The following is a 22,576-nucleotide window of genomic DNA, read 5'->3' on the forward strand; positions in this document are numbered from 1 at the left end:
GTGCTGGTCTAAAACATTTTAGAGCGCACACTATGAATGAGGGGCTAATGCGCTGAATCTCTTATCTTTTGTGTGGGGAGAACCACAAATCAAGAATGGCATGGAGGAGTTGTCGATGATGACTTCAGTCACCCCAGCTTCAGGGGCTTGGTTGTCTGTCTCTTACTGTAGCTTATACAAAGTCCATAGGTCCAGAGAACACCATAGTGATCTGTAACTGTGTGTGATTCCATCACAGCAGAAAACAGCTTCTTCGTTGTAAGAGACTGAGTAGCACTGTAATACGGTGACTTTGGGGTGAATTTTGAGAGGAAAATTCTGCAGGAACATAAAAGAATGGGAAGCAGAAGAGAAGGAAGTACATGCATGTTGGCCACTCATGTAATCCACAAATGTGTGTGTGATTCAGCTTCAGACATTGTCATTTGTTCAGCTGTTTCTGGTTTAGATGCAGTGGTCATTTTGCCTAAAGCAAATATAGACAAATTGGGTGTAATAATTAAGACATATCTATTTAAAAAAAGAGAAGAGTTCAACTTCAGTGACTTTTATCATCTTATTCCCAGATATGCAATATTTAACAAATGAATGCACAGCTGTACTTGTAGTTTCCCCTGATTTAGGGAATACATTATTGCACTGAAAGGTTTCGCTTATATTTATATGTGAAAATACACTGTAAAGAAATTGGACAACTGAGAAAACTGTTTAGTAAAGAGAAACAAACATCAGCTTATTTTCTAACCCTTAAATGTATGTAAGTATAATAAACATTTTTAAAGTAATGTAGGAAAATGGCTGCATAGCTAACAGCCCTAGGGAAGAACAGGCCTATAAGAGAATAATGTGAACAATAATCTAAGAGGAGAACAGAACAATAGCCATAGAGAAGAACTCTCTCCTCAATCCTCACAAACTGCATTGGCTATACAAGAAAACATAGTGAGAAATCCACAACTACCACTCACCTCCCTATCCCTAAAATACAACACCAACATACTATATGAAATTTTACTCTAACAAGAACTACAGTCTTCACACTGCAATGCACTGAGCTTTCATTCTACTGTATTATACACAAAATTTCATCATAACTCAAGTCACTAGGGTCCCTTTGTTTCTAATGGAACAAGGCCATTAACTCTTTCAGTTCCCTGTGGGCACATGATGTTCATCCAGTGAAGTGCTGTCTCTATGGCCCTTCAAAAGTATCAGGAGTTTTTGTATTCCATTCAGCTCACTGGTATATAGTAGCCTTGAATGGACACAATAAGTGATTCATTAAATTCTCAGATGGTGGTTAAAGGGATCAGAAAGCAAAATGTTTCCATCAAAATATTTCCAAAGTATAAAGATAACAGCAGCACCATTTTCCTCCCACTACATTTAGCAAAATCATATTTTGTTGACCAACACTTTAAAATGAAGACTAGCTAACATCAGAGCTGATTGGTCAAAACTTTTTGCACATAACATTGTCTATTATGCTTCCATTGCAATATAACTTTAGGAAGCAGAGCACATATATCGGTTATCAGGCAAACAATAATATCATGTAGATGAATTGGATGAATATGAAAAAGTGTTCCTCAGAACCCTCCTAATATTGTAAAACCGTGTCTTTGATTGATGGGGTTCTGATATTTGCTGAGCTATTCATGCTTCTTATGTACCTTTTTTTAAAGAATTTGAATTCCACTCAGATTTGAAAACCTTAAAAAGTAGGAAAATGGGGAGAAACTGCTTTATATGGACAAAGTGTATACATTTGCCAGTCTTTGTCTTTATGAGGAAAAAGTTGGATGAATACGTTTAAAGCAGCCATCAGGGAACTTTAACTTGCCTGTCACTTACACAATGCCCATACTTTTTAATGTGGCCATATCATGGCCTGTGACATATGAAGTAGCTTTTTTGGCCTTCCCAGAAAAGAGCTATAGGGAAAAAGTCACATGCATCACTAAAAGTTGAACAAAAGCTTTGAAGAATCCAACATGGCAAATATGAAAGACAATATATATTTAGAATGATCAGAAATCTTTTTTTTTTTTTTCATTTTTCCCCTTGTATCCAGAGGTAAAATGTTTTAGACACATTGTGGCACTGTTTCTGAAAAAGAGGTAATTATAACTGTCAGATCTGATCAGACTTGACTGATGGCATCCAAAAGACACTAATCATAAATTAATGAAATTCAAAGTCAAGTTTATGATCATGTAAAATTTGAAGCAATGAACTCAGCATTCTCCAGTTTCTTATATTGTAACTTCTGTCTGTAATATGAAAATGACATTCAGAGTAGTTGGAATGCCTCTTAATTGGATGGGATTGAGTTCTAGGGAAAAGGAGGTTTTCGGTGGGGTTTTTTTTTTTTTTTATTTCTTATGTTCCAGTATTGCTTAGGCAAATTTAGCTTTCCCACATGGACATAACATAAGTTCATTTTGATATGGAACCCATAGTGAGGGCTTTTTGTTAAGAATTATAAGGTAATGTTTATATTTTCATTGGTCATAGGTTATTTTTATAGGGCATATCAGTGTGGTAGGCACTTCATACAGAACTAAGATGTCATCCCTGCTTCAAAGAGCTTACAATTTAAGGGTTTGTGTAAACACAGAAGTTGCACTGGTTTAATTTAAATTGGCTGCATTAAAATGTACTGGTGCAAACTAATTGGATATAAACCCGGTTTAAAGTTGAAAAATTAGGCTAGACGAATTCAGACTAGAAATAAAGCACACATTTTTGACAGTGAAAGTAATTAGCCATTGGAACAATTTACCAAGGGTCATGGTGGATACTAAATCACTGACAAATTTTAAATCAAGATTGGATGTTTTTCTAAAGATATGTTTTAGGAATTATTTTGGAGAAGTTACATGGTCTGTGTTTATACAGGCAGTCAGACTAGATAAAGTCACACCTTTTTGTTTATATTGGTACAACTTTCTGTTAGGCCAGGCTTTAGATCTTGATCCTACATAAAGTCAATGGGGCTCATCACCACAGCACAGACCTCTACCACTTAAGATAGAACATCTTTACTGGTAGCAGTAGTAGGTTGTTATCCTCTGTGGATCAGCCAATGAGGGGGAGAGTGCATAATACACTTTACAGACACTCCCCTTTTATGGGCTTCTCATACTTTGTTTAGCCAGCAGAAGGGGCAGTGCATGGATTAGCGCCTCTTCCTGTTTAATCCTGCATTGAAGTCATGATGCTGAGTTTGTAATATTTTTTTCATAGCATTAGACTGTGTGATAACATAAACAGTGAGTTATACTCTCTCTGCAGTCTAGCTCAGTGGTTTGAGCATTGGCCTGCTAAAATGCAGGGTTGTAAGTTCAATCCTGGAGGGGGCCATTTAAGGATCTGAGACCAAACATCTGTCTAGAGATTGGTCTTGCTTTGAGCAGTAGGTTGGACTAGGTGACCTCCTGAGATCCCTTCCTACCCTCATCTTCTATGATTAAGGAGTCTATTGGGAAGAACAGTCTTATTCCGATACAGACATTTTCCCCCATATCTATGGAGAAATAAAGAAACATTGCTATTAGAGAGAGAAAATAAAGTAGAGAGGCAGCATGGCTGAGAAGAATTAACATGACATGGATTTTGTTTCTGGTCTCAAATTTTCTAGGTGACCATGTGCACTTAATCTCTCTGTGACAATTTCCACTTCCATAAAATGAGGATAATAAGGTTTAATTCACTAAAGTTTACATAGGGATTTAAGATCTTCAAATGTAAGGAACTATAGAACTGTAAATGTTGTTACATTAATTCCTGCTTGTATGAATACTCCCTTTGTAAAGATTTTAACATAGAGAAATGTTAAATAATAAAAAATCCAATAAGAACCCAGGCTAAACTAGTGACCTAGAGGTGTAGTGTATCACAAGTTTTGCATACTTGCATGACTAACATCACTGTTGCCCAGTTCTGAACTACAAGACAACTTTATTCATTCCATCAACATAGTAGAATGTCAGCTGTGACCTTTCCTCTGCCCCTTTACTTCCCCTTCTGCTTCCTTCACCTTTGAATTTGTCTCCCTTTGGTGGCCACATGTGTTATGGGAACTCCCAAGGTGGGAGAAATCTAGAGAATCAGATTAGGGAATTCTGTGGTACCCATATATGACTGTGGACTCTGAAAGGCTTGGTAGCAGCCAGCCAGTTGTCACAGTTGCCTTTAATGTTGAGACACCTGGTGGCATAGTAGTAGTCCTGTGCGATGCCATATGAAAGAATAACAGTGACAGTTTTGGGTTCCTTGCATTAGCAGGTTCTGGGGAGGTTAATGCATTCAGCCTTCAGATTGCTCAACAAGCTACTTGGTTAGGATTGTTGACAACCTCCAAAGGAAATCTGTATCTCTTGTCTAGGCTAGAAGCATGATGATCTGTGACTGCAATCTTAGTCCTCCTTGTTAAAGATGAGAGTTTAAAACAGGGATGGGGGGAAATTCTTAAGGTTCCAACATCTCTCAGTCTATTTGTTTCCAAAGAAGACTTCTTCCTGATACTTAATCATTAACTGTAGGATCCAAAAAGCTTAGGTAGTGACTTATGTGCTATTTAGTAACATTCTTGTAATTGTTGGGGAGAGGGGAACCTGCACAGTAATAACTGTCTGATCTATCTCAGTCAGGTTTAGGATAGAGAGAGAAGGTGTTCTAGCGTCAAGAAACATCTAATAAATGTGTGTCAAATTTAATACCTCCTCTCTCCCACCATCACTATCACTGAAAGGAGCAGAGAAGGGCCAATGATTAAACTGGAGGACAATCAGGAAAAATGTAGGTGGAATAGCAGTAATAACATCTTATCTCAAATTCCTTTGGTTTTTAACTTCTAAAATCCACATTTTTCTGGCTTACAATAATAATGCCTAAGCCACTGAAGTATGTCATTGTGTTCTGACTGACCACCTTACATGGCAAAGATGATTTCCTGAAGATGACCATTTGCTCTGGTAGACTGTCCCTAGATGTACAATATAGTAGTTGGACACATGTCCATAAATTGCAGAAACCATTTCTTCCAAGAAAAAGAGATTTTTTGAGTTTCTACTGGATGAATCTGATATGTTGAAGCACTTCACCTGCAATGACTGACCAGGGCGGGCAAGGCAACAGATAGTCTTCCATGTGTTCCTGTTTGGTTGGGTAGACCTCTACAGCCATAGTAGCTTAAAACTTCTTGCCATAAATTAAGAAAACACTAATAGGCTTTACAGGTTAACAGGAAGGATGTACATACTCTAAAAACAAAAACAATTCTCTGGATAGAAGGGAAGAAAGGAGACCTATTAAATATGCAGCCTAGCAACCTAAAAAACACTCTAAAATATTCATAGTCTACTGTTCCAAATCCCAAATCTTGTAATCTTGAGAGTATGGAATGTAAATCGTACATTCTGTTCCTATTGTTGTTATGTGATAGGCATAAAAACGGCATGACCTTTGATCACTGGTGTGGCCAGCAGGACATGTACGTTCTTCTTAATGGGTTTACCATATGATTGTCTGGAGAACTGTTCAAGGTTAAATACTACATATGATCCACTGAAAAGTGTGTGGTTAGTTACAGGAAATGTCTAGCCATAAAATACAGCAGACACTGAGACTCCATTGGTACAAGTTTTCTTTGGGTTTGGCTTTTCATAAATACTTATATTGGATTTTGATACTGTAGTACAAATGCTTTTCTAAAGTCTGGGGGGGAAAATGCTGCCAAGGTTCTCTTGGAAACATTTTATTATATATATTGCTGCAGCACCTACAGTGGGCTGGTTCCAAACATGTATGAATTCTCTTGACCGGCACAGAAGAGCTCACAGAGTGAAATGTAACAATTTGCTATGAGATACACTATGCACCTTTAGCAAAAGAGGCATATAGTTGAAAAAAACATGTAAGTTTGCAGGTAAACAAATACAGGTTGAAACATTTCAAAGATGCTAAAGCAATATACTACTAAGCTGTCTGCTTTAATGAAGAAAAAACATTGCCCTATTGATTCTTTTTAAAATAAAAACAGGTGTCCCATTACTATATAAGGGTGAAAGAGAGGACAACAGAAGTGCTTGTGGTACATTAAACTACATTTATTTGAGGCTTATTGGTTTTTATTCCTTTGGAATGTACCTAGTATTATGAGGCCTGATCCAATGGAAATATTCTCCTTGACTTTAATGGGCTTTGGCTTAGATCCTTAGTTATTATTGTAATACATAGTTTTGGAAATGTACATAGAACATGTGAAGAATGAGGTCTTAGCCCTCAGCAGCTGAGCTTGGAGAAAAGGAAAGGCATTGAATTCTATTGTTCAGTTAATGGAGTCAGCTGACCCTGATACACAAAACATCACCGAAAACGAATTCTATAAAGCTTGTCTACTCTCTGGAAAGGGATGGACTTATCTGGAGAGACCTTTGGAGTAAGGAAGCCTGCAGAGGAAACTTCTTTACTATCTCGAGCAGTTTAAAAGAAGCTAGTTCATATCTTTATTTACATTAGTCATTTGTTTTTGCACCAACTGAAGAAAAAATAGGAGTACTTGTGGCACCTTAGAGACTAACAAATTTATTTCAGCATAAGCTTCCGTGGGCTACAGCTCACTTCTTCGGATGCATAGAATGGAACACACAGACAGGAGATATTTATACATACAGAGAACATGAAAAGGTGGAAGTATGCATACCAACAGGAAGATTCTAATCAATTGAGATGAGCTATCATCAGCAGAAGAAAAAAAACTTTTGAAGTGATAATTAAGATGACCCATAGAAGGTGTGAGGAGAACTTAACATAGGGAAATAGATTCAGTTAGTGTAATGACCCAACCATTCCCAGTCTCTGTTTAGGCCTGAGTTAATTGTATCTAATTTGCATATTAATTCAAGTTCAGCAGTCTCTCTTTGGAGTCTGTTTTTGAAGTTTTTTTGTTGCAGAATTGCCACCTTCAAGTCTGTCACTGAGTGGTTAGAGAGGTTGAAGTGTTCCCTCACTGTTTTTTGAATATTATGATTCCTGATGTCAGATTTGTGTCCATTTATTCTTTTGCATAGAGACTGTTCGGTTTGGCCACTGTACATGGCAGAGGGCCATTGCTCGTTTACTTGCACATCTACCAACATGATATATGCCATCATGTGCCAGAACTGCCCCTCTGTTAGTCTCTAAGGGGCCACAAATACACCTGTTCTTTTTGCAGATACAGACTAACATGGCTGCTACTCTGAAACCTGAAGAAAAAATGCCACCTGTGAATTGAAACCATAAATTCTATTTGAGCCTGGGGAGGAAAAAAAAGCAGAGTATAGACTTCAGGAAGGGGGTCTATTGTTCTTTCACCCAAACACTGTGACATATGTTTATGTAATAAAGGCCTTACAAAATAAAGAGAAATCCTGAGTGGATGACATTCTTCTGAGATTTGTCTTGTGACAACTTGCCTATGCTAGAAATATTCTTCTGTTTTTATATGGCGAAGTGTCCATGGAGTGTAGGTGAAGGACATAAATCCGCACTGTGTAGAGGTCAAGCATAGGAGTTTATTACACACAGTGTTGGCGGAGTGTCACCTTGCTTATTAGGCTCAGAGACACAGTCAATCAATTGATTACAATGGAATATATGGATTTTCTATGTGCGGGGGGAAAGTGACGGGGTAGGCAGTTCCACACCCAGGGATAGGTTTTGCAGCAAGACAAGATAGCACAATAGGCAATGGTTAACAGATTACATAATGTCTCCACCCATGATCTCAAGTTAGCAAGTTAACCTTTAATTAATACTTTGATAAAATATTATTAGTATAAAATATATATGTTGAATTCTGATTTGGGGTCCTTAGGAATGGGTAGCTCCTCTGATTGTTCAGCAGATACATTCCTAGGGGTTAAAACACAGAAACAGTGAAAGTATATGGCAATAAAGACTGTCTTCTTTGTGTCTTAAGGCAGGCTTTGGTCCCTTGCAAGGGGAGGTAGGAGGATGCCATATCTTATACTGACATGTGCCAACTCTTCATAAGCTCAAGGTTGGATCTGTGGGAAGAACGTCTTCCCACAGAAGAAACTAACACAATAGGAACAGGGATCCTTTGTTCAATCTGCAACTCTGAATAAAACACAGTTACTTAGTTCTTAGCTCCAACACCTGGCAATTTGCTGACTAGTCTTATTTTAGCAAAACTAGAGTATCTGTTTACCCCACCTTTCTCTTAGCTGATCACTATTTGCTAAGCCTCTGGTCTCTTGATCATACTCTGGAGTTTGGGTCTGGAAAAGAGCTGGCACAATCCATATACCAGGTTGTTATATAAAATTCACATGGATTTTAACCCTTCAGTAGGTGTGCATAAACTTGATTTAGATTTGCTCTTTAGGGTAGGGTCTGTGCTAATCTGTTTGTATAGTTCCCAGCACAATGTTGCCTTGATACCGATCAGGGCCTCTTGGCACTGCTATAATATAAATAAATAGGAAAAATATACTGTCATTCCATTGGTTATGCCCCTTTTTTTCCTTTTGTACAATGCACCCAATTGAATGTGTTTTTCAATAGCACCCAGGCCATCACTCACCCATTTAACCTTACCTCCTGCAGCATGTATTTGATTGCATTATTAACTTTAGATTCCAGGAGTAACCTGAAGCTTATTAGGGACTTTCATGCTTCTGTCACTTTAAACAGTATCTTCACGCTATTTGTTGCCGTTTTGAAGTTTCCTTAGTTTAGGGATCAACCGGCCTTTACGTAAGAGCCAGCTTTTCAGTTCGTCAGACTCCTTTGCTGATCTCACTCAAGCTTTAGTGTTTTCAAAAGTCAGCACCAATTAGAAAAATGATGAGTTTTAGAAAAATTCAGCTTCTCTGAAGTAACCAGTCTCTCTTCAAGCTTCAGAAGCTTCAAAGCTGCCTGGGGATGGCATGGCTACAGAGTTTAAATTGGTGCTTTCAGTTGCAATGTTGCTAACTCTAATGATCCTGCAATGAGTCTCGTGATATTTAGTATGTTTTCTTAAAAGACCCAGCTCCTGGAGTCATGTGGTAACATGAGAACCTTAGTGGATGCTCTCTCTCTCCTTTTAAGGAAGTTTCTAAACTTTGTGGTTACAGGGGGAAGCTAGAAAATGTGAACCATAAAGACACCAACATTAAAAGGCATATCATAAGAACCCAAAATGTATTTTTAAAAATCTCATTTTTAAGCCAGTCTCATTTTTGGAGGACCTTACTCATGATTTTAGAACATTTGGTGAAGCAGCAAGAGCATATTTTAGTGAAGATAGACAAATATATAGGGGCCAAATCCTGTGGCCCTTATTTGAACAAAACTCATATTGAGATCAAGGATCTTGAGGAAGGATCAGGGCTTGGCCCAATACTAAGAATGAATAGAATAGAAAAGGGGAAAAAAAAAGATTATTTTACCTTGGATTTGTTGGTAGGGCAGAGAGTGATGTGACAGGATCCAGCCCTTATTGTTATATTTCAAATAGCACAAGCATTATACAATCTGCAGTTCTTGTGTCTTGTCATCTGAGGAGTTCAGATTATACTTCTGGGGGAATTCTGTGCCAAAACATTAAAAAATGTGTACAATATTTTAAAATTATGCAAAATTCTACATATTTCATTTGTCAAAATACCACAATATAATCACACCATTTTCAATTCATCCAGGCATACCTGACCCCATCCCCATTTGTTCCTGCACCTCCTGACCGCCTCCTGTCCCCATGTGGCCCTGCAGCACCCCTCCCATGCAGCCCCTGGCTTAGTGTTGTCACCACACTTGCTCCTGAGCCCATGCCCCAGTCTGTCCCCTCCGCTAACCTTCTGAATCCCAGTCTTTGATCTCCCAGCAGCCCTGTGTGACCCGCTCTGTCCATCTGTGCCTCCTCACCTGGCCCTACTATGAGGAATACAGCCTCTCCCCCTCCCTCTCTGCCAGCTGGCTGCCCTCTCTTCTGGCACCTCAGCAGCCCGTAATGGGAGGAAGGTGTAACTGCAGCACCTCTACTGCAGAATCTATATTCCACAGAGGAAAAAATCTGTGAGGGACATGAATTCTATGCATGCGCAGTGGCACAGAATTCCATCAGGAGTAAGATTAGTATGCAGTGATGGGTAAATTCATTCAGGTAACAAAGAAATGACAAAAACTTTCTATCTGAAATTTTAATCCAACCTCAAACCTTTGTGGTTTGCAAACTTAACTTTTGTAAAATTTCATATGCCTGCAGGCTTCCTGTTTTTTTGTTGGGAGGTACTCCTAGGTACTAATATGAAGTATGAGAGGGAATTCTTATTGCATATTCCAACCTGGTCAAAGTCAGGAAGTACTGGAAATGGCATGAGAAAAGCTGATCTTGTGATAATACATAATTCCAAACTATTTAGTAGTATTTTCCAATTTATCCAGATGCCTTAGATTTGGATAAATTGGAAAGTATTACTAGGTAGTCTGGAATCATGAAGTTGTTGTCCCATAACAACACAGATTTCAGTTTTTAGGTCTATTCCATCAAACCCATTATATTAGAATCTCCATGAGAGTTTTCTGCACAGGAAGGATGAACGTTTTCACAAAAATGAAATGAATGCATAAACTGTGCAATTACATATATTAAGATGCAGGCACTTTGAGTTCATGCCTATTTTGATTGTTTTCTAATATATAATAACCAGTGTTGGAAGCACGTTTCATCTAATGGTCTGTCTCCATTTTTGCAGTCCAAACAAATTTATTTCTAAAGTTTCAGCTGTGGCAAAACTTTTCCAATGTTTAGGAAATCTATCATTTCATTTGAGCAATGGGAATTGTCTGAGTAAAGCTTAGCAGTTTTTCTTTGAACACTAAACAACACTATCTGTTGAAATCCAAATGTTTTCCCCATGTGCTGAACTTAATTTTACCATCCACTGATATGTCTGACAAGGCTATTTGCTCCTTCATCTGTTCAGCACATTGCACCAATTTGCTGCTGCATACCGCTGTCTGAAACTTCAGCTATGAACAATCTTTTTGGATGTTTTTTCAAGTCCTACATCTGGGTATATTTTACAATATCAAAACCCACCAGATAAAGGGACATATAATGTTAATCACAGACATGACTTGCTGCATGCATTCTGTATGTAATATCATTAAGCTGTTCTTGGATAGGAACCCATAGAAACAAATAATCCTGCAAAATCTAATGAGTGTTCCACACAGAGTAAGCCTCAAATATCAAGCTCAATATTGCCAACCCCAAGCACTTATTTAAAAATAAAATAAAATAAAAAAGGAAAACTGAGAATCTTGCATAAACCCATGAGTCCAGGAACTGCTGCTGAGAGAAACATAGGAAATAGTTTGAAACTCAGGATTAAAATGGCAAGAGTTGGTAAAATGGCATGCTTAAATGGGAGATTCTCTACATATACTATATTTTAAATTACAGCTGTCAATCACAGTTAACTCATGTGATTAACAAAAAAATTAACGGTGATTAAAAATTAATTATGATTAATTGCAGTTTTAATTGTATTGTTAAACAATAGAATACCAATTGAAATTTAGTAAATATTTTTGGAGGTTTTTCTACATTTTCAAATATATTGATTTCAATTACAAGAATATAAAATATACAGTTCTAACTTTATATTATTATTTTTGTTTACAAATGTTTGCACTATAAAAATGATAAACAAAAGAAATTGTACTTTTCAATTCACCTTATACCAGTACTGTAGTGCAATCTCTTTATTGTGAAAGTGCAATTTAAAAATATACTTTTTTTAAAACTTTGTTACATAACAAATGGTGGTTAAAGCATGAAGGGACATGTGAATCTTTAGCATATCTGGCACATAAATATCTTGTGATGCTGGCTACAACAGTGCCATGTGAATGCAAGTTCTCACTTTCAGGTCACATTGTAATCAAATAGCAGGCAACATTATCTCCTGCAAATGTGAACAAACTTGTTTCTCTTAGCAATTGGCTGAACAAGAAGTAGGACTGAATGGACTTGTCGGCTCCAAAGTTTTACGTTGTTTTGTTTTTGAGATCAGTTTTTTGTACATACTTATTCATTTGTAAGTTCAACTTTCATGATAAAGAAATTGCCCTATAGTACTCATATTAGGTAAATTAAAAAATACTATTTCTTTTGTTTCTTTTTTACAATGCAAATATTTGTAATCAAAAATAAAGTATAAGTGGGCAATGTACACTTGTAATCTGTGTGTAATGGAAATCAATATATTTGAAAACATACAAAATTTAAATGGTATTCATATATTGCTTAACAGCGTGATTAATCATATTAATTTTTAATCGCTGACACCATTTAATATGTTATTAGAGAATTTTAAAATCATATCTGCTTTTAGAAACAAAAGCCCTCTAACTTACATTCTGAAGCATCTTGTTTTAAAACTCCCCAAAACTCACCTGTCTCCATACACATACAGAACAGACAGGAGGGGAGGGCAGTGTGATGAATGTACATACTGTGACAAAGTTTCTCCTCTACCTTGGTGGTCCTGTGCTTCTGGCAGATTGCTCACCTCAGTGATCTTCCCACAGTCTGGGTCAGCCTCCTCTGTGTCTGATCAGGAGTTGGGAGGTTTGGGGCGAACCCGGGCCCGCCCTCTACTCCGGGTTCCAGCCCAGGGCCCTGTGGATTGCAGCTGTCTAGAGTGCCTCCTGTAACAGCTGCATGACTGCTACAACTCCCTGGGCTACTTCCCATGGCCTCCTCCAAACACCTTCTTTATCCTCACCACAGGATCTTCCTCCTGATGTCTGATAATGCTTGTCTCCTAAACCTCCACAGTACACTATCTCACTCTCAGCTCCTGCCTTCTTGCTCCAGCTCCTCACTCACACTCCTCTCTCTGGCTCCTTTGCCTGACTGGAGTGAGCTCCTTTTAAGCCAGGTGCCTGATTAGCCTGATTGGCTGTAGGTGTTCTAATTAAAGTAGCTCTCTCTACTGCCTTCTAGAAAGATCTTAATGGCTCCAGGTGCCTTGATTAACCTGGAGCAACTGCCATTTGTTACCAGGGTATTAGGGATTTGTTTAGCCTGGGGCTAATCTACCTGTCTTGGCGCACGTTTACTTGGAGTGCGCCAGGTTGCAGCCCTGTTCCGGCTCCTCCTGACTATCTTTTACGTTTCTGGTGCACTTTTCCCTCACCTTTTATCTATGCACTCCATCCGTGGCCCCACGAAGTCGCGGGATCTCCTTCTCAACCTCCTCTTGGCCTGGCCAAACTAGCCATCTACAACACCCGGAGAGGAGGTGGCCGACGGGACTTCCTGCGACTGTAGGGCCTATTTTCCGTTCCTCCGTCTGTTCACGCATCGGGCGGAGTTCCTCTGGGCGGCGTCCACTGGCCTCCCTTGACGCCTTTGAGGAGCAGTGGGCGTTGTCCGGGTTCTCTGCTCGGTTTCCCCATCCGGTTCCCTAGTTTAGCCCTCTGACCTCACTCCTGATCTGTTTTTTTCATTCGTTGTCCCACGTAATTAGTTGGTGTTCTAGCCCTGTGGATCCCCTTTAGGCGGGGGGAGGTCCTTTAGAAGTGGACGGGCTTTGCCGCCCACCCCTGGGATGCCAATAGGCTAACATACCTGTTTCTCAGTACTTTACTGTAGCCTTCTGGCCTTGCCCCATCACAATACGTATTTATAAGTAGGCTTGGCAGATTAAATTTTTTATAAAATAATTTTGATGGATAATATCAATGTTTGTTTTAAACTTTTAATTTTTTTTTATCAATTTACATTTTCATAGTTGTGAGAAATTATGAGGGGGGTGTCAGACAGTAATTACAATTTAATGACTGTAGATGTTGAGGTTAAAGAAGTTAAAACTTTATTACACAAATTGTCAACATCATAGTTCAACATTATAAAGTAAATAGCCTTAAATCAAACTACTAAAGTAACATTTCTTGCTTGCCTATCTGTAAATTTTGATATTATGGATGGAAATATTTTTTCATTTGTGTGTGTGTGTAAATCAACCTTTACTGGCATTCACTGATAAAAATTGAATCCTCTAAGCCTGTATGTAACTCAGACCTGGTCTACATACGCGTTTAAATCGATTTAAAGAGCGTTAAAATCGATTTAACGCTGTACCCGTCCACACTACAACGCCTTTATATCGATATAAAGGGCTCTTTAAATCGATTTCTGTACTCTACCCCGACGAGAGGAGTAGCGCTAATTCGATATTAACATATCGGATTATGGTAGTGTGGAGGAAATCGCGTTATTGGCCTCCGGCGGTATCCACAGTGCACCACTGACCGCTGGACAGCAATCTGAACTCGGATGCAGCGGGCAGGTAAACAGGAAAAGCCCCGGGAACTTTTGAATTACATTTCCTGTTGTGCCCACGCGTGAGCTCTGATCAGCACAGGTGGCGATGCAGTCTCAAATCCAAAAAGAGCTCCAGCATGGACTGTACGGGAGATACTAGATCTGATCGCTGTATGGGGAAAATCTGTTGTATCAGAGCTCCGTTACAGAACAGAAATGCCAAAGCGTTTGAAAAAAATCTCCAGGATACACAGCGCGGCGTGACAAGCGAACGGGAAGGCCAGAGACCAAATGGACGCTCATGGATGGAGGGGTACTGAGGACTCCACTATCCCACAGTCTCTGAAAATTATTTGCATTCTTGGCTGAGCTCCCAATGTCTGTAGGTTCAAACACAGTGTCTGGAGTGGTTCAGGGAATAGCTCCTCAGTTTCTTCTCCCCCCCTCCACACGTGAAAGAAAGGGAAAGAAATCATTTCTTGACTTCTTTCAATGTCACTCTATGTGTACTGAATGCTGCTGGTAGACGCGATGCTGCAGCAGTGAAGAGCAGTATCCACTCCTCTCCCCCTCCCGGTGGTAGATGGTACAATATGACTGATATCCGTCATCGCCATCAGCCGTGAGTGCTCCTGGCTGGCCTCAGGTGAGGCTGGCCGGGGGCGCCTGGGTAAAAGGGAATGTCTCCCAGTTATCCCAGTAGATGGTACAAAGCGGCTGGTAACTGTCTTCATCATAGCAACTGGGGGCTGAGCTTCATCAGCCCCTCCTTTCCTGTGTAAAGAAAAGATTCCGTACTGCCTGGACTGTCATAGCCGGGAGGCTGCCTCCCCCTCATTTATCTCACTAAAAGTCTCTGTTTCTTATTCCTGCATTCTTATAACTTCATGACACACATGGGGGGGACACTGCCACAGTAGCCCAGGAAGGTTGGGGGAGGAGGAAAGCAACTGGTGGGTTGTTGCAGGGGCACCCCCCTGTGAATACTGATATGGAGCAGCTGTGCTCTGATACACTGGTCCTCTAATACACTTGCCCCTTATTCTAGCAGGACTGACTCTATTTTAGAAACCATAAGGAGAGATTGACTCAGCTCAAGTAGTCAATCTCAATTTGATTTGCGTTGGCCCGCCCTGGCCGATTTCAGCCAGGGCACTCATGAAAGCAGCGGACAGTACAGAGGGGAGAGATAACGCATCTCTTGCCAGTTTTCTCCAACAGAGATGTACAGAACGACCGTAACCAACTCTCTCTGATATCATTTGCAAAAGCAAGTGAATGCGGCTGTGTAGCGCTGGAGTATCGCCTCTCTCTCCGCGGCATCCAGTACACATACGGGCCGGAAAAAAAAAAGCTGAACGGCTCTGGTTGCCGTGCTATGCGTCTGCCAGGGCAATCCAGGGAAAAACGGCGCGAAAAGGTTGTCAGCTGATGTTTTCCTGGAGGAAGGAATGGACTGATGACATTTACCATCAGAACCACCGCCGAACAATAATGATTAACCCAAATTCAAGGGGGGGGAACGCGGGAATGGACAGCTACGGAAGAGCTACCACAATGAACGCTCTAGAAATCGACGTTGTCGCTCGGACCATGGACGCACAACGCCGAATTACTGTGCCTAGTGTGGCTGCATGAAATCGAATTTATAATATCAGTTTTATGAAACCGATTTTAGCTAATTCGATATTATCCCGTAGTGTAGACGTGGCCATAGCTGGTAGATTTATTAGTATTGCTCTGATCAGGATGGTGGTGTGTTAGGCACTACGCAAACATAAAAGAAGACTAATTCCTACTCTGAGGAGCCTGTTAGGTTTCCCAGCCTTGCAATATCTGTTTGGTTGATGTGCTTATTTGACGAAATTTTAAAGTTTGTATCAAAGGGAATGTTCTTTGTTTTAATCATGGAGTTTTTTAGCTAGCCAGCTCCCATTAATGGATTAACCAGGCAATACAGCCCTTGTGCAGCTTTCAACATGGCATCTGGGTGTCAAACTCCAAAAGAGAAAGCAGTTCTCCCATAAAGTTAACGATCCTCAGTCTTGGAGGGTGGTTATTTGCTTAAAGATAGCTCTGAATTCAGATTTTCAGAATAACAATCTGCTTATAGCTCCCTCTTGCACTCAGAGAACCATTCTCCATTTTTATCAAAATTTTCAGACTGAGCTATCACTTGAAAGATCCCTCTGAGGTGTTTTTACTGCTGAATTTAACGAAAGCAGTTGTGTGTTTAAAGTTGCCTTAAATTTCACTGAGGTTGGTGGAAACTGAGTGACTGGAACTTACACAACCTTAACTATACCCTTCAGTAGCATGTCAGCTAATTTGCATGTGTTTGTGTGTGTATGTAGTACGTACACACAGAATAAATGACAGTGTGGTGAGATATAGAGGTTAACTGCTTGGGTATGACTGATAAATATGCAGAAAGAACAGGAGTACTTGCAGCACCTGAGAGACTAACAAATTTATTTGAGCATAAGCTTTCGTAGGCTAAAACCCACTTCATCAGATGCATGCAGTGGAAAATACAGTAGGAAGATATATATATACACAGAGAATATGAAACAATGGGCATTGCCAAACGCACTGTAATGAGAGTAATCTGTTAAGGTGAGCCAGAGGTCTCCAACCTTTTCATCTGGCGGACGCCAGATGAAGGACCGTGGTGGCAGTGGAGCATCCAACGAAATGCTGCCGAATTTCTGCGACATTTCAGCGGCAATGCCTCTCAAGGACGTTGCTTGTCGGCGGCAAGCAGCATTATCGAGAGGCGTCAACTCCGAAATGCCGCTGAAATTCGGCGGCATTTCGGTGGATGCTCCATTGCTGGCCAGGACGTTGCGCCCACAGGCACCGTGATGGAGAATCCTGAGCTGAGCTATTACCAGAAGGAGAGAGAGAAAACTTTTTGTAGTGGTGACCACTGAATCTGTTCCCATATCTATTCAGGGAACACCATCATAGGACTTAATCACATCAGCCACACTATCAGAGGCTCGTTCACCTGCACATCTACCAATGTGATATACGCCATCATGTGCCAGCAATGCTCCTCTGCCATGTACATTGGCCAAACCAGACAGTCTCTACGTAAAAGAATAAATGGACACAAATCAGATGTCAGGAATTATAACATTCAAAAACCAGTTGGAGAACACTTCAACCTCCCTGGTCACTCAATTACAGACCTAAAAATCTCAATATTAGACCAAAAAAGCTTCAGAAACAGACTCCAGCGAGAGACTGATGAATAGGAATTAATTTGCAAAATGGATACCATAAAATTAGGCTTGAATAAGACTGGGAGTGGATGGGCCATTACGCAAAGTAAAACTATTTCCCCATGTTTATTTCTCCCCCCGACACATAGTTCCTCACACCTTCTTGTCAACTGCTGGAAATGGACCATTTTTATTACCATTTTTTTCTCTCCTGTTGGTAATAGCTCACCTTAACTGATCACTCTCGTTGCAGCGTGTATGGTAACGCCCATTGTTTCATGTTCTCAGTGTACATATATATCTTCCTACTGTATTTTCCACTGCATGCATCCGATGAAGTGGGTTTTAGCCCACAAAAGCTTATATCCAAATAAATTTGCTAGTCTGTAAGGTGCCACAACTACTCCTGTTCTTTTTGCAGATACAGACTAACATAGCTGCTACTCTGAAACCTGTCATAAATTGTTATGTCATCCCAAACAAGTGTAAATACAATTTCTATGTAATTTATTACATTACAGAGCCATGCATGTGAGTTATAAAATAGATGTATATTACAGGAGAGATTTTGTGAAGTATTTTGGAAAGGAAGGGGTGCTATGCAAATGTAGCATATGCACAGCATAATTTAATGCAATAAAATAGGAAATAAAACTCCTATCCCAACTTTGATCTCAGACTTTTCTAAGGTGATGTAATAGGGCATTGACAACTCTTCATTAGCTCACTTTGGAAATCCACACACAATTGCTTTAATTTTAAGTCTTTTTCTGTTCCATTCCCTTTTATTCATTCACAAAGTATATTTCTGATTCTGGTGTATTATGTTTGAATGAGGGAAACCACTTGGGAAATTCAATATGAATTGTAGTTTTCAGAGAACAATCTGCATGAAACATTTTTAAGGTGATTCAGTAGAAGCAGAGTTGCTAACTTGCTGGTTTGTTAACTGATATATTTGATTCATATATAGCTATCCTCCTCATTTGGGTAAATGACCAGGCATTTTCCTTGGTAAAATCAACAGCCACATCTTCACTCTCTAGAATCTCCATATTTGGGAATCTGGCCTGAAAATACATGGCAATCGTTGTGGTTAGGGAGCAAGAGTTTAAGTAAAAACCAGGGATCTAGTCCTGTCTCTGATATTATGCCATAGTTCCCCCATCTGATAACCTTGTCATACCTACTTCACAGTAATATCCTGAAGCTTAATCAGTGATGCCTGGGAAACACTTTAAGATTATAGGGTACGGCATAGAAATAAATATGCAGATCTGAACATAAAGATTTTAACTGCTGCATACAAAAATGACTTGTCTACATTAGAGTGCCAATAGATGGAACCTAAATAATTTCACTGGGGGAAAATCTCCTTGAATACTCACGTGTAGAGTAAGTTTTTTCTTTGTAATCCTTAATAGGATTTCCTGTAGCAGGTCTTGCCAACTCCTGGTGGATCAAAACAAGACTTCCTCTTCCTAGCTGGCAAAATCTTTGTAGCTCTGCTGACCACATGTGCAATCGGGAGAGGAGAAAGTGGAAGTTTGTTTGAATTTTAATGAGAAACAACTGATCTGAAATGCTGGTACTGTGACTGATGGACTGTAGTACCTGGTACTTGGTTTTTAAGCTGCACTTGTGTGAAGCAAGGGTGACATCCAATGGCTGGTCACAGATTTGTTTTTTATAGCCACTATAAGACAAAGTGTGTTCCCTTTACCGTTTCTCATTGCAAACTGGTGACACTAACATGTTGCATTACCTGCTAAATCTGAAATAAGGCTTTGAGTGGAAGTGTTAATAAATTTTAAATATATTTTTTGTTGATGATCTGGAATTATTGGAATCTTCTCCCTACGAAACCCCCTCAAAGGTTTCACCATATCTACTTGTGTCTTATAGCTTTCATAACTAAGGGATTGAGCACACAGATCGGTTTAAAATGAAGCTACAATATTCGAGACTCTAATGCATAGTACTATATTTCTTCACTTGTGATAATTATTTGAAAATGGTTTGATAGCAGTTTGGCATAATAACTTAACTTCTGAATATTATACCTGGGCTAAGGCCAAATTCATTCCTGACCAAAACAGGGCTCAGTGTAGGGAGTAAGGGGTGGGGGCCAAGGTGACTTTAGCTCACCATTATGTCTCCCCTATGCTGGGGCTATTATCAAGGGATAGTTTAATGCATAACACAGGTGGAGCAGCCACAGGAGCTCCCTAACTGGCACCTGGCTGCCTTTAGGAAGGCTTTACAGTCACTTTCCCCTAGCAGAGCCATCATAAATTGACCATAGGTCAGTGGTATAGTGGGCTCCAATAGTTCAGCATTCTTTGTAGAATAGCATTTTAATGCACCTTGGTATAAAAGACAAACAGTTATTTTTTAAATAAATCCTCAAAACCCATCTGTAGCAGGGCGGGTTCTGCTCCTGCCTTTTCACACCACAAAAACTGGCTCGGACTCTACTGGCAACATATCCACCATGTCACATCTTTGCGTTCCCTAACCAACACCTTTGCAGTCCCATGCAACAGCACTATTTATAGTATCCTCTGTGCTTTCAGCTGTCACCTCAGGACCTGAAAGGGACAGAGGTTTCCTTCCCTGAGGCCTCTGGGAGGCTAGGCTCAGGTATCCCTCTTTCTCTGTCCCCTTGATGCTTCCTTCCTGTTCCTCTTTATCAAGCAGATGGGCTAATTGGCTCATTAGCTCACTCAGCTTTCTCCAGGGGAACTAATTGGTGCATAGTACTGTGTATGGGCCCCTTCTCCCTGGGGTGAATTCCCTGTGCAATGTGAACTACTTCTGCCATTTTACTGACCATTTTTGTAACAATCTAGCATGGGTCTGCGTGGCATAGAAATGTATAATTTCTCTTCACTGCATTGTACTTGGCGTGAACATAATGTGATCCTCTTAAAAAGGGACTAAAGTAGTTGTTGTGTGAGCCCTGTGAATTTCCCTCGCAGTGAGTACTCTGTGGAGTTTTTATTTTGTACAGGCCATCTGGAAACTCAGGGTACGTTTACACTGCAAATAAAGACTCATGGCAGCGATTCTCACAGCTTGGGTCAACTGATGCAGGCTAGTTGTATGGGGCTAAAAATAGCAGCGTAGATGTTCAGGCTGGACCCAGAGCCTGGGCAATGAAACCGGGTGAGCAGGGAGAGTGGAAGCTTTTGCAGTTGGGATCAACTAGTTACCTTTTGCTTCAATGAGTTTAAAACAAACAACCCCAGCCACCATTCCAAATTTCCCCAACTCCAAAATATTCTAACAAAATAAAGTTAAATCGGAGAAAAAATAGCTTGAAATCTCTGGCACTGTGGAGGTTAATGGCAGAACATCACCACTAGATGGAAGCAAAGAGCATTAATTATTGACAATGATAAAGTAAATAAAGGGCTTGGCTACACTGGAGAGTTGCAGCGCTGGTGGTGGGTTTACAGCGCTGCAACTTACTCACTGTCCACACTTGCAAGGCACATACAGCGCTGCATCTCCCTGGCTGCAGCGCTGGCTGTACTCCTGCTCTGCCTGTCAAGTATACATTGCAGCACGTTGATAGCGCTGCTTTGCCGCCAGTGTGGCCACAAAGCATCTTTATTGGCCTCCAGTTTGAGGTATCTCAGAAGCCTGCTCAGCCACTCTGCTCATCAGTTCAAATCTACTGCCCTGGCCTAGGACCCGCCTTTAAATGCCCGGGAATTTAAAAAATCCCCTCCTGTTTGCTCAGCCAGGTGTGGAGTGCAATCAGTGAATCTTTCCAGGCGACATGCTCCATGTGCCAAACGAGCCCCAGCATGGAGCAATGGCGAGTTCTGACCCTCCTCAGTGTTTGGGGAGGAAGCTGTGCAGTCTCAGCTGTGCTCCAGCGTAGGAATTACGATACCAATGGTAGATATCAAGGGAACTGCTGGAAACCGGCCATGACGGGAATACGGTGCAGTAAGGGTTAAGATGAAGGACTGCGGAGCGGCCTGTTGTAAAGCCCAGAGGAAATTCGCTCCCAGTGGCTCTCACGACCTGGGCCGTTTACAAGGGCTGGGACGGAAACTCTGGGGTGAACCCAGCCAACGGACCGACGACGACACTGCGAGTGGGGGGGATGGTGGGAGGAGGCGGGAGGAGGAGGAGGCGGGAGGAAACGACGACTGACGTGGTATGGGGGATGGGGGGAACACCCCGGAGTCCCAGAGAGGCATGCAGCCAGAGCTCTTTGTCAGCCAGGAGAAGGTGAGCCAGTCGCAGCAAGTGGTTCTTGGTGAAGGAACAAGCAGAGGAGCGGGTTTACCGGAGTGGCTTTTATTTTCAGATGGAAATTTTTCGGAGGGTGAGATGAGTTTAGGGCGCATGCATGCATGCCTAGATGTGCAATAGCCCATTGATGTAGTTCTAGTCATGTCGTGATCAATTGGCTTCAGTAATCTCTTCAGAATTTCAGCCAGAGCTGCGTGGCAATGCGCTTGCCAAGTTATAGGCGAGCCTTGTGTCCTTGTCCCAGTCAGGCTAACGCGTCCGTGCCACTGTGCCGCGGGGTGGGGAGACCTTGCTGCACACAGGCAGACTGGCATAGGGCCAGACGAATCCACATTGCTGTAAGAAGACCTCCGCTCTTCCCAGGTGCCTGCAGCAGTGAGATATACTCCAGATTAACTCCTGTGGAAATTTGGGAGATCGGTTCGTTGTAGATGCCCCTGACAAGCGGTTTTGCTTCCCCAACGCACAGAACCCCTGCACATCCCTGAAGAAATCAGTCTACCCTCACTCACACATTCGTGGCCCCTGTTGGTTATGTGCGCTCGTTGGTTATGGGAAAGTATGTAAAGTGAGAGACTGTAATGAACTCTTCACTGGTGTGGAAAAACTGTCTTGGTGAGATTTAAACAAATGTTCTCTGTTACTGGTTGCCATTTTTGCCTTCGAAAGTGTCGCTGACTACTCGACGCTCTGTATTGTCGAGGCTCAGAGGCTACAAAACCTCTGGAAGAAGATCTCTCTC

The sequence above is a fragment of the Chelonoidis abingdonii genome, chromosome 1 (genome assembly GCF_003597395.2).
Source record: "Chelonoidis abingdonii isolate Lonesome George chromosome 1, CheloAbing_2.0, whole genome shotgun sequence".
In the NCBI taxonomy this organism is placed as follows: Eukaryota; Metazoa; Chordata; order Testudines; family Testudinidae; genus Chelonoidis; species Chelonoidis abingdonii.